Source organism: Pyrgilauda ruficollis, unplaced genomic scaffold (genome assembly GCF_017590135.1).
Source record: "Pyrgilauda ruficollis isolate IOZ18807 unplaced genomic scaffold, ASM1759013v1 scaffold7, whole genome shotgun sequence".
In the NCBI taxonomy this organism is placed as follows: domain Eukaryota; kingdom Metazoa; phylum Chordata; class Aves; order Passeriformes; family Passeridae; genus Pyrgilauda; species Pyrgilauda ruficollis.
In genome coordinates, this window is record NW_024528821.1 from 5303367 (window position 1) to 5320759 (window position 17393).

Below are 17393 nucleotides of genomic sequence, written 5' to 3' on the forward strand. Positions count from 1 at the left end.
TCTTCTGGTCCAGAAAGGATGTGGCTGTACCCCAGAGGACTCACTGAGAGCCACAGAAATACCAGCACATACATTCATGCGTGGGTTGGATTTGCTCTCAGCGTGGAGGTCATGCTGAAGTTTCACTGCCACTAAAACTGCCATTGCTGGTCCTTCCCCAGCTATTTCCTTGAGGAAGCTTGCAGCATTAACTGCTCAAAGGGACCAAATCCCTGAAGAGCAGCACTTAGAAAGATGGTTGTCATGCTATGGGGCTTCTCTAGTGCCTGGCATGGCTTTAGAGGCACTGGCTCATGCCTCTGTCCCCTGGACTCAGGTGTCCCCAGAGCTCTCAGGAAGATCCCAGCTCCATGGCTCCAGCTGACCTGTTTCCACCCAAGTCACAGAGGAGGGGAGGGAGCTCGGGGTCACTCCTGTGGGGACCCCCAGGCTGCAGCAGCTCCAGAGCCCCACAGTCACCCTGGGTTATGCAACTGCTGGGGACGCTCAGGCCGGGGGCCAGGGACGCCCAGCTGCTAATCCTGCCTCCCACTGACGCACTGCACGGCCGTGGGAAAGGCACTGAACCTCACTGACAGCCACTGGGAAGAGCCAATGTTTATCATTCCTTCCAGGGAACCCATGGTGGTGGTGTCTGGCCTCTGAAGAGCAGCCCTGCCACAGCCAGGAACATCTCTGCTTCCCAAGAGCTCCTCGGCCACACGCGTGCGCAGCCTCCAGCCTCAGCACTGGCCCTGGTGAGCCCCTGAGCCTTCACACCCATCTTAGCCCCGCAGGCAGCACGTGCACAAGCTCAGCATCTCACCAGCATCCTGACATCTCCAAGTTTCCAACATGGCCTGGAAAAGGCCACCCTTGACAGCGTGCCATTGCAAAGAGCTCAGCACGGATCCGCTGGTGCAGCAGATTGAGGCTGGGAAACGTGCTAAAATACTAATGCACTGAAACACTTTGGCGAGGAAAAACCCAATGTTATTCTGCCCCAGCTCATCTATAAACTGCAGCAAATTGTTTGCATAATTCAGATGGCAACAGGAACCCTAACAACTGGTATTTTCCTGCTCTAATCTTGCTGTGCACAGTGTAATATTTACAGACATGAGTTCATTTTTGGCAATGCACCATTAACCATTCTCATTCCTTTCCAGCTCCCTACACAAAGCTCTGGCACCCTCCCACCCAGCTGTCATTTCCTGCTTTCCCCAGAATGCCCAGGTATTTCCATCAGGAGCCCTGGCTCCCATCCTGGCTGCTGGAGCAGAGCCTGTGCGGTGCCAGCGGCTGCCACGCCCCGAGCGGAGGTGGCTGCAGCCAGCAGCAGTTTGGCAGCTGCAGAGGGGTGTGGAGAGCAGGGATGGACACTGGGATGTCATTTCATGTGCACAAACACATGTGTGTCCACAGCACCGGAAGAGAGAGAAGAGAAGAGAAGAGAAAGCTTGGCTAAGAAACAGGAGGAAGACCCAGACGTGTGGATGCCTGTGGAGCTCCCTGGCACAGCTCACTCTGCAAAGCCCCAGAGCAGATTTTAATTAAAGGCCACTTTGTTTGAATCTCTGGCCTCCTGGTCCAGCAGAAGGAATGGAACAACCTTACTGCTGCTCTTGGTTTCTTGCCTGGTTTTAGCCAGATAACTTTGGACAATTCCCCTTTCCTTCCCAAGACTCTCCCCATCCACACAAGCCCAGGTGGTTAAACACAGCGGTGCTGCAGGTGTAGCACAAGTGCCAGGGAGAGACATCAGTGCCCCATGAAACGTGTCAGACACCTCCAGGAAAGAGAGGGTGCCCCAGAATGGAGTTGTGCCAGCCCTTGTCTGTGCCCCAGGCACCCACAGGTCCCAGAGAGAAGGGTGCTACAAATACACCAGTGAGTGCACAGCAGGGCACAGCAGGTTTGGGATGTCATGTTTTTAACATTAAACCTGTCCTGTAGGTTTTCCAGGGAGTGCCCTGGACACACTGATCCCACCCAATGTGTCTGACTGCAGAGCAGCATGGCTGGGGCATAGTGTCATCCACTGGGATAAACAAATGATTCACGTTGTGATTTCCAGAGGATTTTCTTGCTCTAAGAATCCTGCCAGAAAAGGTCTGGGTCTCTCAGCTTGCTCACACATCCTGCTGTCATTCAACAGGCAGAAACTCCTAAAGAGAGCTGTTCCAAGCCAGGCATTGATGAACTATTAGTCACCATCATCAAAGAAAGCAGCAGTAAATACCAGCAGAGGAGCACCTGTGCACCTCCTAAAGTAATGCTGTGCCTCCTGCTTCCATACATGCTGCTGGCAATGCACAGAGCACCTGCACAGAAGAGCACACTGCCATTCACCAGGCTCCCCAGAAAATGAGAGTCCCACATTGCTCCCTACCCTTCCTGTCCTGAGGGCAGGTCAATTTCTTTTTAGACTTTATTTTATATGTCTCAGGTTGCATGTGTGTGTCTTCCCACAGCAAAGCACTCCTGCCCAACAGATCTCAGCTATAAACTTCCTTGGCTCTTCTGAGTCAGAAATAGAACAGTTTTTAAAAAACAGTTCTTTGTTTTAGTATGAAGACAAAGTTTGCAGGAAGACCATCAGGAAGAGAGTTGGGTTTGAGAGAAGACATAGATACAGCTTTCTCCAAGGAAAAGATCTTGGCAGCTGTAGCTGATCCATCACAGAGACATAAGAGGCAGCAGTCCCCAGTGCCACAGGTTTAGCACAAGGACTGGCACTGGGGGCTGATCCAGCTCTCCAAGCCCTCAGTATCCAACGCTCCTGCTCCCAGCACTGGCAGCAGGCACTGCAGAGCAGTGTTTGCAGATCAGCCACAGAGCACTGCCAGGGGATGAGGGTCCCTGTCCCCCAGCCAGAGACCCTGCACGACACACTCACTCCTGAACCAGAATGGGAATTTTCCACCTTGTCCTTTCAAATCTGGACAGTTTCTATGTGAAGTATCCCAAAAATGCCCTAGAAGTCTCAAATCCAGCTCTGTGCACAAGGATGTGCCTCGGCACCCCTGAAGCATCCCACAGGCACTCACAGGAACACAAGGCAGAGACAGCTGGGATGTTCCCACATCCAGAGCAAAACCAGCAAGGACATCACTGCAGGGACAGGGAATGAGCACCCCAGGCACCAGGTGAGCCCCTGGTGTTCCCAGGGAACCAGCTCACAGGGACAGTACAGAAGGAAAGTGGCAAGATGTGCCAAAGGCAGGATTCTTCCAGGCTGAGCTCCAGCTCACAGCTGGGTCACAGCAGAGAGCTGAGCCTTTCAGTGCCAGGGGAAGTTTTTTGGGCCAGCTCTGAAGGTAGGGGTAGAGGAATCTGGAATAGGTTTATAAGGAAGCAGATGCAGGGTGGGCAACATCCAGGAGCTCAGAGTGTGAGTAGAAACAAAAGGCGGAAAAGAAGACAGGATAAGAGGGGGGGAAAAAGGAATAAGGGTGTAGAAATAGGAAGGAATGGTCAAGAGATAACAGAGCTGGAAATAACCTGTCTGAAAAAAAGCAAAACCAGGAAGAGATATAAACCAAGTCCTTCCCCATCTGTCTCCATCCACAGGCTGGACTGTTTCCAGGACTATTCCTGTGGCAGCTCCAAATTTATTTCCCTGCTGCCATCTGCGCCGTGGCTCCCCTCCACACACGCTCCCGACTGGCACTTCTTCCCTTCACCTGTTGCTGACATGGCAGAGCTCTCAGTGCTGCTGGGAGCCAAGTGACACTGAGGCACTGTGTCTGTGCATAAATCAGGAGCTGCTTTGTAGTCCCAAAGCTTTGTTCAGCTCCTGCTGCCCATGCTGGCCGTGGCAGTGGGGTGGGATGCAGGCACCAAAGAGCCCCATGGCAGCCCCAGGCTGCAGAGAAGACTGGGGAGAGGAGAGGCTGCAGCAGGCGCTGGGCAGAGCTGGTTTTGAATCAGCTTCAAAATAAAGTCAATTTCCTCCTATCCCTGCTCCTCTCTCTTACATCACAGATAAGGTGCCAAGGCATCTTCCAGCACCAAGGATGTTGAGTGCCTGCTGTAGTCCCAACAGTTAGATTTAGACCTTCAGTGCAAACTCAAAAAGGAACAGCCTCAAAAGGCTGAAGATTTTTTAAAAACCTCTTAGAAAGGCAGATGTCCTAGTCTTTAAATGCCCTTGCTTAAACGTGAGCCGTGTTTCTCTTCCCAGCTCTGTCTGCCAAGTCCTCCTGCTGTGAGTGTGCAGGCAGTGGGCTGGGGGGCTCAGCCACTGCCACAGCCCCCCTCATGGGCTGCCAGGTGAACACCACAGGTGAGAGTGTGTCCATGAAGGTCACACAGCCCTGAGGGCAGACAAAGCCTTCCTCTACTCCTCTTGGGAGACAGGGCCACATGTACTGCCAAGACTGGTCTGATTTAGGAACCTCATAAGAACAGCAGGCTCATAACTGGACTAAAAATCTTGAAATACTGCATTTACCTCTTCCTCCCCAGCAGCCCCACAACTGTGTCACACAGACCCAGCCAGCAGTGCTGTGATGACTCCCAGTCCCTTCTGCCAGGTGATGTGTCCTGGGAGGAGCCATGGGGCCAACCAGCTGCACCACAACTCAGTTATCCCCAGCCTGTTACCCCAAAGCTTCACACCTGGGGCAGTACAGCTCCTTAGGGAGCTCCTTGGCCAACCTTAGGTCTTTCTTTGTTCAAGTTTAGTTGCACTCATGGGCAGGGGGAATGACCAGTGGAGCCAAAAGTGAGGTAGGTATTTGCCAGTCACAGCTTTCCCCTCGTGGCTTAGCCCTGGCTTCAGAGCTGAGAAAAGTAACTCAAGTCCCTGTTAAATAAATACCACAGTGATCCAGCCAGGCAGCACAGCAGTCTTGCCCAGGACAGATGAGGTGTGAGGAACAGGCACAGCAATGTAGTCCTGCCATACCCACACAATAAATGCTCATCCTTCACCAAGCAGTGAGTGAGCCATCACTGAAATAAGATTTCAGTGTCCATCAGGCTCTCTGCACTTCTAGCAGCTCCCAGTTCCTTCTCATGGGCACAGCAGCTGGCTGGGAGGTGCTCTGCCTCAGTGAGGGTAAACAGCTCACTGTGGAGCTCAGCTACTGGTTTGCTTCACTGCTTGAAAGCTGGGTCACTCCTTGGAAATTTGCCCACTAGGAGTCAGAGATTAGCAGCTACCCAGACATCAGCTACAGCACACACGCTCTCCAGCATCCCCTGACACCCTCCTGGGCTCCTTCAACAGGACCTGGCTGCAAGAACACACAAGGTGGGTGCTGCAGGCTCTGCCCAAGCTCTTCCTCCAAAGCCTGAGAATCCTTCCCATGTGATGTTTTCTAGCAAAATTCCACATTCCCAGGAAGCTGCTGGGCAGATGGCTCTGCAGACCTCCATCCTCTGCCCACACAGGACAGGGGCCAAGCCAAATCCCTACACCAGCAGCTCTGTGGCACCAAGGAGCCTTGGTATTTCCCCTTACAAATCTTGATTTTCATGGGAGGAGAAGAAAGGGCTGTTTGTGGATGGACTGTGATTTTGGCAAAACATTCTCCAGAAATTCAGCACGTGAGAGACTCTAAGGATAGAAAACTTCAGCTCAGGTGGACAGAGAAGGGCAAAGCAAAAACCCTCAGGAAAGGGCTGCCTGGCTAGGGGGCAAGACAGGCCAGCTCTTTGATGAGGACGTGCCCTTCCAAGCGTTGGCATGCCAGTTGGGAAGACTCCCTGGCATCCAGCACACCATCAAAGCACTGCCCAAACTTGGCACAGGCCACAGGGCCATGCCCTCAGCACTGATTTAGAGCTGACAGAGCCAGCACTGGCACAGGCTTCAGCAGGAGAAGCAGCCCAACACCCCGGGCAGGACTGTCCCCTCGAGCAAGATCAACATTTGGCTGTCTGCACCCTCAGTGGTTAGCCAGAGCTGGTGGCTGAAAGGACCAGATCACCCCTGTTATGTGGCCATTTTAAAAATAACCTTTCCCAAAGCCCCTCAGTGCATAACCCTGTGTCTGTCTCAGCTCCAGGCTGAAGGGATCAGCTTGCAGGGCTGATGGGTATTTTTGGGCACTCTGACTAATTGTCAGGACATATGCTGAGCATTCTTTACAAGGAAAAACAAAGCTGCAAAGTCTCCTCCAGCAAGGCCTAAGGGGTTGGATTAGTCACAAGAGTTATTTTCATAAAACTCCACTTTAGGAAGGTTTGATTTAACTTCCAGCTTCAGATAAGTGCAGTTTAAAATGGAAGAAGAGGTCAAGTTCCTGGCACCCCAACACCCACCACAAAAGCCATTACACATTGCACAACAAGGGCAGGAGAAATGGGAACTCTTCACCTTGGGGTGGATTCAGATTCACAAGGGCTTCTTGGGCACCACCTTGAGTATTTTGCCAGTTGTGTATTGTGCCAGTGTCCCCCTTCCTCCCCCCACTCTCAGGAGCAGGAGCTCCCAGCTCAGAGGTGCAGAGACTCCGTGTCCTGCAGCCAGTGTGAAGTGCTCCTCAAAGGTCACATCCCCTCCGAGGAGCAGACATCAGCCAGTTCTTGCAGGTTTATTCACCATTAAAAAGACTTTGTTCTAAAAGCAGCCTGTTTTGAGGGGGTTTCCTTGCTGCAGTTTCTTGCTGCTCCTGTCACCAGCCTGGGCACCTCAGCAGCACTTCACCCACGAGCCAGCTTAAGGCAGCACTCCTCAGTTCACTTTCTCTGCACTTACTAAGACAGCAAATAAAGCACCCGTGTGCAACATCTCCACAACACCCTGGGACACACAAGGCAGAGCAGCCCATGTTTCCCCACCACTTTGCTCTCCCTTTCAGCCCAGAAGATCTTTGGGCTGTTTGAAGCCCCCCTGCTCTCTCAGCCCATGGGCTTGTGCTTTCCCCTTTCTCTGGCACATATCAAACCTTGCTCTTCTCATTCAGCAGACACGCTGCACCAGCAGCACACACATCTCAAGATGACAAGAGATCTCTGAAGTCTCCACCAGTGCTCTCTGCACATTTTCCCCTGAGCTGCAGAGCAATTTCCACTGAGGATAAGTGTTGTCAATTCAATTTCTAATAACGGCATTAAAATGTATGAGCCATTTATCTGGAGTCAGGGATAAAGTTTTCAAAGTGCCTGTGTGATAGAGGAATGTAAATCTCATTTTTCATAAAGTGATAAGGATCCCGAGTCCCTCTGGAAATATGTCAGATCCGAGCTGGGCAAGGACTACACAGCAAAGCTTTACCTGTGGGGCTGGTTAGAAACACAGGCTCAAAGGTTTAAAAAAAGGAACAAATATCTTTAAACCTTTCATCAGGGTTAGGTTTCGATTTCAGCCAAAACCAGAGAGCCCCAGCCCAGAATGGTTTTCAGAGCCCTGCCCTGGTTTGTGGTGTCCCAGCTGAGTGTCATTATCTGCAGGATAGAGGCTGTTTTGGAGAGGGAAGCAGGGGCATTCTCCTCCCCAATATACTCCCACTCTAGTTTTTTGGTAACCTAGCAAAATTTGAGTTCCTTTATTGTCTTGGAAACGTTAAGATCAGTACTTGGTAGGACACAGCTCGGGCCAAAGGAGGGTGAGGGGCTGAGGTGACTGAAACTGCTAAATTTGATACCTTCATTTGCCCCCTCCAGCAACCAGGGCATTCAGAGCCAAGGGAAGGCTCCAAGTGTCTCACAGCAGCTCTGCATTTCTACCAGTGCTCACTCTGGAGCAATGGGCAAAGCCTGTGAGTGGGTACATTCATTAAACACAAACTTCAGAAAAAGAAAAGTGCGATACCTAAAAGAGTGTTTGATTTTAAACACAGAAATAAGCAAACTGGAGCTGGTAAAAGTGCTTGTGTGTTTGATTAAGCCATCCCCTGCTCTGGGGCTGGCAAAAAAATTATTTTGTTTCTCAAGTAGCAGAGAGACAATAAATTCAGGGACAACGAGCAACGCAGTCTGCAAAGGGAAACAGCTTTTCAGTGTTCAACACAGTCACTGCCAGCTCTGCAGCTGCTGCCCACAGCCAGCTGTAGAGGATGGGCTCCATGTGGCAGAAAAACCGTGCTAATTGCACACAAATGCCAGAGAAAACTGTCAAAAAGCTAAACCAGATGTGAAACAGTGGTTTGCTTTCTTTGAAAACCAGCTTGTGCAACTGCATTTCATGAGAGCCCAGAAGCACCACATCCCTCTGGGAATGCTGCAGGACAATGGGGAAAGGGTGAGGTTTCCAAATCATGGAGGGTTTTCCTGCAAGAGCGAGGGCTCTGCTTCCCTTTGGTAAAGTTTTACCCCTTGAGACAAACTCCCAGCTGTGCTAGAAGGAAGCCTGGTGGGAGCCTTGTCTGCTCTGTGCTGGGGCTGAGCAAGGTTAGGCTTGGTGCTGGATCTGCAAGGAACAGCAGCAGGTTTAGTCACCCAGAGACAGCCAAAAGGCAAACACACCTTGATACCAAGAAGGTGAAACACTGTGGGAGGCCTCAGGGAAGACCTGCAGGGATGCCTGTCCTGCTCCCAAATGTTAACATCCAGTGCTGCGCCCCACAGAAAAGAGGTGACACAAAGGAACATCAGACAAGCGGTGTCTCATCTCCAAAGAGGTGCTGGAAACAGAAGGTAAAATGCTGCACGTGGCATTTGTAAGGTTTTTCAGCATCCTGTCCAGCTCAGGTCTGGGCAGTTTGGGGTCCCTGTGCCTGGGGCACAGGGCTGTGTTTGCAGCAGGGTCACACAGACTCAAACCCAGCCCCAGGCACACCGAGCACTGCCCACCTTGCAGCTACAAAAGGTGAGCTCGTGTCTGTCTCACCCAGATCTCACTCAGCTGTAAGTCCCCACATGAAAATCACCTTCTTTCAAGTGCCAGACTGCTCCAAGCACCAGGATCTCCTGAAGCTGATGGCTGAATGCCCTGGTGGCACTGAGAGCTGCCTGTCATGCTGAGGGGCTTGGTCATGTCACCAAAGCAGTTCCCACATGGCTCCAGAAAGGAGCTGGAAAAAATCCACCCACAGCCCTGGAAGGGACTTGCAAGAACACATAACTTACAGATCTCTCATTATTGTAAAATTATAATAAAAGACTTCCAAAATACAAAATACCCCTGCTGAATCCAAACTCTTTTTATAGATGCAACCTCCATCCCTTGTTTCAGAAAGCTATGAAGTTAATAAAAAAAAAAATCATGTTTTTTCATCATGTGAGTAGGTTCACAGATCACTTTTCAGGGACTCAGCTTTTGTTTGCATTTGTGTTGCTGATAATTGTTCCCTGTTTTCACTCACTGGTAATTATGTCCTAAAAGATTTGCTGAAATCCATCAGTGGGTCTCTGGTAAGGAGCTCATGCATTGCTTCATCAAGACAGGTGATGTTCTCAGGTATTTCTACACAACTTCATGTATTTGATAATTCAGCAATGGAGAGCCAAACCCAAGCAGAGACCACTGCCACAGCTTTGTCAGCCTTCCCCTGCAGCACCATGGTGCAGAGGGACAGGCAGTACTTCCACTACAGACAGAGCTTTTCAGTCAAAAGTTGTGCTTCTTCAGAAAATGCGAGTCCATGGAATGGAGGGCAGCTGGAAACATCTCTGTCCTGGCAGAGAAAGGTGCAGGGTGGTACAGGAGCCCTTCCTGGGCTGCCAAGGGACTGAGTGCAGCACAGCCTCCTTACCCTGCCTCTCTCAGGCACAGCTGGCACTCCACCAGAGCCCCTCCATCATCCCAAAAATGACATCTCTGCTCCCACAGAGCCCTGGCAGCAGGTGACCCCAAAACCCCAGTCCTGACCTACTGAAACTGGGGACACTTCAGGGCAAAATAATGCCAGAGCCCAGACGTTCACTCTCCTGCCCCAGGTATATTGCAGAAGAGGGTGAGGTTTTTCCAAGCCCTTGCTCCAGCCCCTGGAGCAGCAGCAGGGAGAGGCTTGGCCTGTCAGTACCTCTGCCTAGCCAGCTGCTCAGAACCAGCCCTCACCTACAAGTCAAGCATCTCAGTTGTTTGTAAAACTCAAGTTTCCACAGAATCCCTTCACAGGGAGAAGTTTCCAGGACAGTGGAGATGGCAGAGAAGGCCAACTTTGCAGCGCCTGAACCCACCCCCAAGGTTCTCCAGCCTTGTCCCACGAGGAATGTCATTGCCATACTTCCAGGAATTGTAAAAGCCCTGTCTCAGCAGCCAGCTTCACGCACCATCCCCTGCACGATCTCATTTACAAAAGCTGCTTGGCACAGCAGCTCCCACAGCATCCAAGTGTCCGTGGAGCCGCCGGCATTCCTGGCGCTGGCTCCCCTTCCCCCGGCTGAGGCACCCACGCTGCTCCAGGGATGAGCTCATCGCTATTTCAGGTTGGATTTGCACTTGGCAATCTCCCTGGTAACCAAAACAACTCACTCCTCGGTTTATAGGAGATTTATTGGTTGTTTGGGTCAGTGTCTAGCGGAGCGCAGGGAGCGCGGGCTGGGGAAGGGCAGGGAGGGCAGGAGATGCTCTCAGCAGTGCTCTGGGAGCTGTGAGCCCTGCAGGGCGGAGGGAAAGCTGCCTTCAGATCACCCCAGCCACGTGGAACTGAGGAAAGGAGCTGTGGGGCACGGCTTTCACTCGCACACACCGCAGGTGAGCCTTCAGGGCAGCCCCCTGCCAGCCCAAACCCGGGTTACAGCCTCTCCTGTGCATCAGTCACCACAGGGATGCTGTTTGCAATCCTCTCCAGCCAAAAATCAGCAAATCTTTCCCCAAACACAAACGGTGTGTCCCCCACCCACTGCAAGAAACCCATGGTACCACAGGGACAGATCCAGAGTGGAAGTTTCCAACCCTGGTTATAAATCATTAAGGTGATAATGGCATAGGAGAGAAGGGAATATTATGGCAAGGGGTGGGTGACATGGTCTGTCATCCACCAAAGCAAATCCAGATAGAATTTAAAAGATTTGCTTCTCTTCAATCCTGATCCCATCCTGGCCAGAGGATGCACTCTGAGGCAGCACTGAAATAAATTATCCATCAAGTGCATTCACCTGGCAGGCTGTGCCCTGGGGAGCATGACTGCCTTTCAACGGGCAGAGCAAGGGCAGACAGGAAACCATTTGCTTGTGTTAAGTGAAATACACAGCTCTGTGTATCTTTAATGTGAGATGAGACCAGAGAGAGGGAGGGAAATCCTTGCACCCTGGGCTGTTCCTTAGTGCCTCTCCACAGCACTGTCAGAAGAAGAGCACATCAGGACAGTGCTTAGACATCACCAGGGAATTTGTAAGCGGAAGCAAAGCCACTCAGTCTCCAGATTGCCATCTCAAGTTACTCAATCCAGATGAGAACCACACACCTGTGTTCTGGAGTTGCTTTTTCTGTGTTTGCATTCCCTGAAACCACAGGCTGCCCTGTGGTTAATGCTGTACCAAAGAGCAGGACGCCAGTGCCAGGCCCCTGGAATGCTTTGGGATCCTGACACTGCCTCTGTGGGCTCTTGAACTGAGCAGGCATCAGTCAGAAACTCAAACTCATCCACTGGATGAGGTAAATCAAGCTAGAAAAATCTCTGTAGCACCCAGCAAGAGCACAGTGAGTGCACCCAGCTGTCCCCAGGCAGCAGTTTCCTGGGATGCTGCAGCCCTGGGGATGACACACCTCCCAGGAATTTTAAAGAGCACTTTGCTATCTCAGTGCAATGAGATGAGGGGAAAACCAAGGGGCACAGAATGAAGTGCAAAAGGCTCAGGAGTCCAAAAACCAGACGATAAGACAGAAGCTGGAAAGGGAGGCAGGCAGTGCCTCAGAAGTGACTAATTCCAAACCTTTGCTCCAGTGTTTATTATAGAAAAGAACAGATAAGAAAGGCTGATGGTAACAACTGCCAGGGGCAGCCAGTCCCAAGGTAAACAAGCAGCAAATGCCTTGGGAGCAGCCTGCCAAGTCCAGATGTTTCCCACATCTTGGGGCATTTCTTTAGAAGAAAGGACATCATTTTCTCCCACCCCAGCATCCTCCAGCAGTGGGGGGGACTGTACTTAGGGTAGTGTCAGAGTTGAGGGAATCTTTGGTCAGAGACCACTGGAAGGGCATGAAAACTGAAGATTCCCATATGAAGGCTCTGAGGAAGAGCTGGGATTCAACTCCCTGCAGGAAAGTCAAGTAAAAACCACTGTGGGCTGCACCAGTTGTGGCTTTAGTGTGATGAACCATTTCTATTTTTCTTAGCACAAGAAGAAAGGCACGTCCAGCACTCTGGTTCATAAGAGAGAGTTTTGGAGGATTGAGCAGATTTTTTTGCTCTGTCCAAGCAAAACAGCAAGAGCAATTCTTGCTCTGCCAGAAGCTCTGAACTCCTCTGCAGCTGAGAGCTGCTGCAGCACAAGAGCACTCACACCCTGGGGCAGCTGCTGCAGTGCTAAAGGGACCTTGAAGCAGAAGAGGTGGATTATAGACCCCTGTGCCCACTGTGCCTCCCTGCAGGAGTCCCTTGGCATACAGAGCACACACAATTTATTGTGAACAGGAGTTTTTAAACCCATCATTTCAGCAGACAGACACCACTGGAGCCAGCCAGTATTTGATTTGAAGCTCCCTTGTACGTCAAAGCATCATAAAGCACCATAAATCTGTGAGGCAGATTTTAGCCTCCTCTTTTCCACTCTGCTCATTTCCCCTTTCCAGGGGTGGAAAGGGATTAGAAACAAGAAAGCCAAAAAGCTGCCCTGCAGTGATTCCTCCCAGCAGGAACAGTTTTCCCCTGATCTCCATCAGATGTCTGGGTGACAAGTGGCAGGCTGCATTTGACCCCAGCAGATCACAAGTGCAGCAGTGTCCCACCACCTTCAGCCCCTCACAGCTCTGACCTTGGCTGCCAGCTCTGCAGGAGGGATGCAGCCCAAACACCACCAGCCACTGGGGTCACCTCAAGGGACAGAAAAGAGATGAGGCACATCTGTGGAACGAGTGGGTCTTCTGAGAACATCAGTCCAAAGTCAAGAGGGTTTGAATTTCTTATTTACAAAAATAATGCAGCTCTGTAACGGCGTCCAAACCAAAATTGTAACTCTGCCTGAAAGTTTCCAGTCAGGCACACAGCAAAATAGCTGCCCTTCCACCCTGGACTGCAGCTCCAGCAGCTGCCAGGAACCCTGCCCTGGCTCTCCAACTTCTTCCAGGGAACTCTAGTTCAGCTTTTTTTTTGAAAGAGTGCTTCCAACCTTGTCTACACCATTCCAGCATGGCTATAAAGCAATCCTTGTCCTACTTTGCTATTCTCCAAAGCCTTACATGTAATTTTAGCCCTGTCTTGCCATAGGACACAGACCCTGTTTCCCATCTATTCTGAGGGAGATGAAAAAGCTGGAGAAGCAGAAGAGGGAGCATCCATCCATCCATCCATCCCTTTGTCCCACCACACTCCCCAGCTCTGAGAGGAGGGTTTTGCCCTGGCAGCATTCCTGGCACTACACATCCCTGCATCCCCCTGGAAGCACCAAGGGCCAGCTCCTGCCTCAGTGGGTGCTGCAGGGAGGGCAAGCACTGCCCCATCCAGGGCTTTTCTGTGGCTTTCCAACAGCAGCTCAGAGCAGCAAAGCCTTTGCAGGAAGTACCCAGAGCAGCAAAATGAGCCATTTCTAGTAGGAGAGTTTTGCCTGCAGGCCTGGGGAGGTTTCACAGAGAGAAATGCTCATCACACACCAACCTCAGCCTCCTGGCTCCAATTCCTCCCTGCAGAAGCCAGCTGGGGTGATATTCCCAGATATTCTCTGGTCTGCTCAGCTACAGAAAGTCCCAGTTAAAGCACAGTGGGGAGAGGAACAAGCTGGGCTATGTCCTGCCTCTGGGCCCCAGGGAAGCCCCAGTCCTTTGGTCCTGCACCCAGCCAAGTGGCTGCAAACAGGGTTTTAGTGGACTCAAGGACAAAAGGACTGAAGCCAGAATATATGACACAGTCCTTCCAAAACCACACTGCAGAAGTGGAAGCATGCATTTATCTAAATAGCATTTAATTCTTTAGAGTCACAGTGTCTCAAGAGCCATCTGCTTAAAACTCCTCTCCAAACAGAGTATCTAAGTGAAATATGAGGTCTCTTTCTTCCTCCCACACTCCCTCTGCCGAAATCAGACACAAAATGACTGATCTCAGACATTTCTGCTTTGTTGCTTTCCCTGTCTGCATTTCTGTAACAGAGAAATGAAACAAAAAGCTATCCCAAGGAATCAAGCTGTAGTATTTTTACTTACAATGTATTTTTTTTATGAAATCACAGGTCAGTTATGGGAAGGTTTATTATATAGACATGATTTCCATGATCTTTTCAAGTAGAAGTGAGTCCACCCTGCTCAAGGTAAAGAATTGAATCTGAAATCTCAGCTTTGCTACCTTTGCTTTCCTAGCAGCAGGGCACAAGGTGGCAGTGGCTGGGGACCACGAGGGTGACAGGCAGGCATGGACTGCTTGGCTCAGCTCTCCACACATCTGCACCTCTGTGTGACCCTGAGAGCCTGCCCATGGCTCTCCAGGGAGCTGCTCTGATTTAGGAGCAATCAAATAAAAACCAATCAAAAGCCTGAGCAAACTTTGCACATTGCTGGTGGTGAGGCTTTTATTGCTGCATTTAATGGCCCTGGGCTAAGCAGCGCCACAAAAAGGGAAATGCTAAACACAAACTTGTGTGATCCTTGTCCCATCAGCAAAGATCAGAGGAATTTTCCACCTAAACCCCACAATGCTTCCACTGGTTGGTGAATAAACTTAAAATAACATAATTCACCCAGGCTGCTGCTGAGGGGACAGTATTATTCGTGTCTCACATGTGCCTCTCTGCTCCCTTGCTCAGCCTGGAGAAGGGAAAGCTTTATTGCCATATTTTATTTCAGTTCTTCAAGGGGGCTCACAAGGAAGATGGGAACAAACTTTTTATCAGGGTCTGCTGCAACAGGACAAGGGCAAAGGTTCTAAACTGGAACAGGTTAGGTTAAGACTAGCTACAATAAAGGAGATTTTTACACTGGAAAAACCAGTAAAGCACTGGCACAGATTGCCCAGAGGTGGTGGGTGCCACATCCCTGGAAGTGCTCAGGGCCAGGCTGGACAGGGCTCTGAGCAACCTGGCCTAGCTGAAGATGTCCCTGTGGACTAAATGGCCTTTAAAGGTCCCTTCCAACCAAACTATACAGAAGGAAGTAAGGAAGTTCCTTCTTGGGGGCAAAGAGGTCAATTCCTTAAAGCTTTTGTTACATCCTCGTGCAGTGGGTGTGGACTGCAAGCCACATTCATGTGATAAGGATTTAGATTAAAGAAGGGCATCCTACAGCATCACTCCCTTATCCACAGACATGAACCTGACTGGGCTCTCCCAGCTGCTTCCTACCACATATCTGGATTTTCCATTCACAGCACAGCTCGATGGAAAGGCTGCTTCCGAAGTAAAGGCCAGCCAAGACAGGCAGGAGAGTGTTTATTTCCAACTGTTTGAGTACCCTAAACATTGCCTCCTTTTGAACAGCTGCCACTGTTTACACCCAAGCAGAGAATTGTACCAGCATGCAGGGAGACAAGCCATTGCTCACAGCAGGGAAAAACTTCTGCTGGAATCAAGGGCCCAATCCCCAAAACCTTCCCCAGCCAGAATTCCTCAGTGCACGTCAGAAACCAGCTGTAAAATCCCAGCCCTGAGCTCCTCAGTCCAAAATCTGAGCAACTGCCTTGCTGCTGCACTGAGATCTGGAGAGGTTTGGGGTTTTTGGCGCTTGTGGTGCCAGCTCTGAAACACCTACCCACATTTTTCTTTTAGGTATTAGTCAAGAAGGAATTTTTATATACTGAGCTCCTTAAGGAAAAATTAGGAACTGGTTTGTATTCAAGAATGCTGTGTTTGGGAAAAAGAAGAAAAGGGTGTTGTCACTGAAGTATGTGGGTGCTTTTATCATTACAAAAGAAAGTTGAAGTTTCAAAGCCATATTTGGTTGCTTGATCAGCTATTTGCTTCGTACATCATGGCTTAAGAATTTTATCAGTTTCCTTTCGGAAGTTTTTTTGTTGTTGTTTTTAAAAAAAACACTCTTCCTCTCAAAAGAGGGTAAAAGGCTATTTGGTAGGTGGATTGTTTTTACATTTTTCCCCATTCCACATGCTAGATTTCAGTGGTTTAAAAAATAGTCACATCCCATTCTCAACCACAAACGGGCTCCTGCTTACTGAGCACAAACCGGACCAGAGTCCCACGCATTAACTTATCTTTTGACCAATTACTAAAGAAAAGATTAATGACAGAAACACCCACCTTGCAAACACACGGGCAAATACAACTTCATTCATGCAAGTGACTTCCCAAATCTATCTCAATACAGGGGTGCAGCATTTGTACAAAGCTAAAGGTGTTTGCATTCACATGGGTGCAGCTGCAGGAACTCTGCTACTGCCTGACATTCCATAATACACTAAGAGGAAAGTGTGGTAATTATTAAGTAAAATCTTGCATTCTCATATTCCCCAATTCTGTTACTGCCAGGCTGCTCCCAGGATTGTTCCTCACATCACCTGAGAGCCCACAAAACAGTCTCTGCTTTGGTTATTTAGCTCTCACTAAAAGCCTCAAAGAGGCACATCTGATCACCTGCCCAGGAAAGCACGGAGCTGACAGCTCTTACCCAACTCAGTACCACTGCAAATGCTCCCTAAGCACCAGTGCAACTTGGAAGCAAAGAGAAAAGTTGTATTTATACCCCAGTGCTCAAAGCAACCACCTTCCAGGATATGCATATGAGGAAAAAGGGGATGTAAGAGAAATCAGAAGCAAGAATGTAGATAAATCCCATTTCCAAAACAGCCCCCAAAACAAGCAGTTTCTGAGCTTAACTCGGTAGACTACAGAGAAATTGCCTGCTGAAGTGTTTTAGAAGTAACATTACACACCCACAGGCTTCCCACTCCCCATCCCTTCTCCGCAAACCCTTCTCCGGCAGAGCAGCCACACGGCAGAGCAAAGACCAGCACCAGCCCTGAAATCCAAAGATCTGCGGAGCGTGGGATGCTGGAGCGCTCCTGCCCTGCTCGGCGAGAGGATGCTGGAGCGGCACAGAGGGAGGCAGAGAGGGAATCATGTTCTTACGGGCTGCCGGAGCCGGGGAAGGCAGGGATGGAGCGAGCGCTGCGGGCGGACGCGGAGCGCCTGGGTCCGGGCAGCGCTGCGGCGGCCGGAGGGAGAGACGCGGCTTCAGCGCTTATAGCACGGAAAAAAAAAAAAAAAAAAAAAAAAAAAAAAAAAAGTTAGTCCAGCCCAGAGCACCGATGCTGGAGGTGGGGAGCTCCTCCCAGGGTCACTACACCGTCCCTGAGGGGGAAAACCTCAAGCAGCGATGGCATTTTGCCAGCAGATGTTCCGAGCTCCCCTCAGCAGCGCAGCGCTGCCATGGGAACCGCGGGATGCTGCAGGATGGGAACAGCCCCGCTGTCCCAAAA

General features: G+C 50.4%; 1 protein-coding gene across 1 annotated transcript in view; it reads right to left on the minus strand.

Moving 5' to 3' along the window:
• Nucleotides 1-17172, minus strand: part of FHL1 (four and a half LIM domains 1) — a 28658-nt gene extending 11486 nt beyond the window's left edge. Inside the window, exon 1 of the mRNA XM_041485001.1 lies at nt 17044-17172. The gene's annotated coding sequence lies outside the window, so the exon portion shown is untranslated. The remainder of the gene's footprint in view (nt 1-17043) is intronic.
• Between the last annotated feature and the right edge of the window lie 221 nt (nt 17173-17393).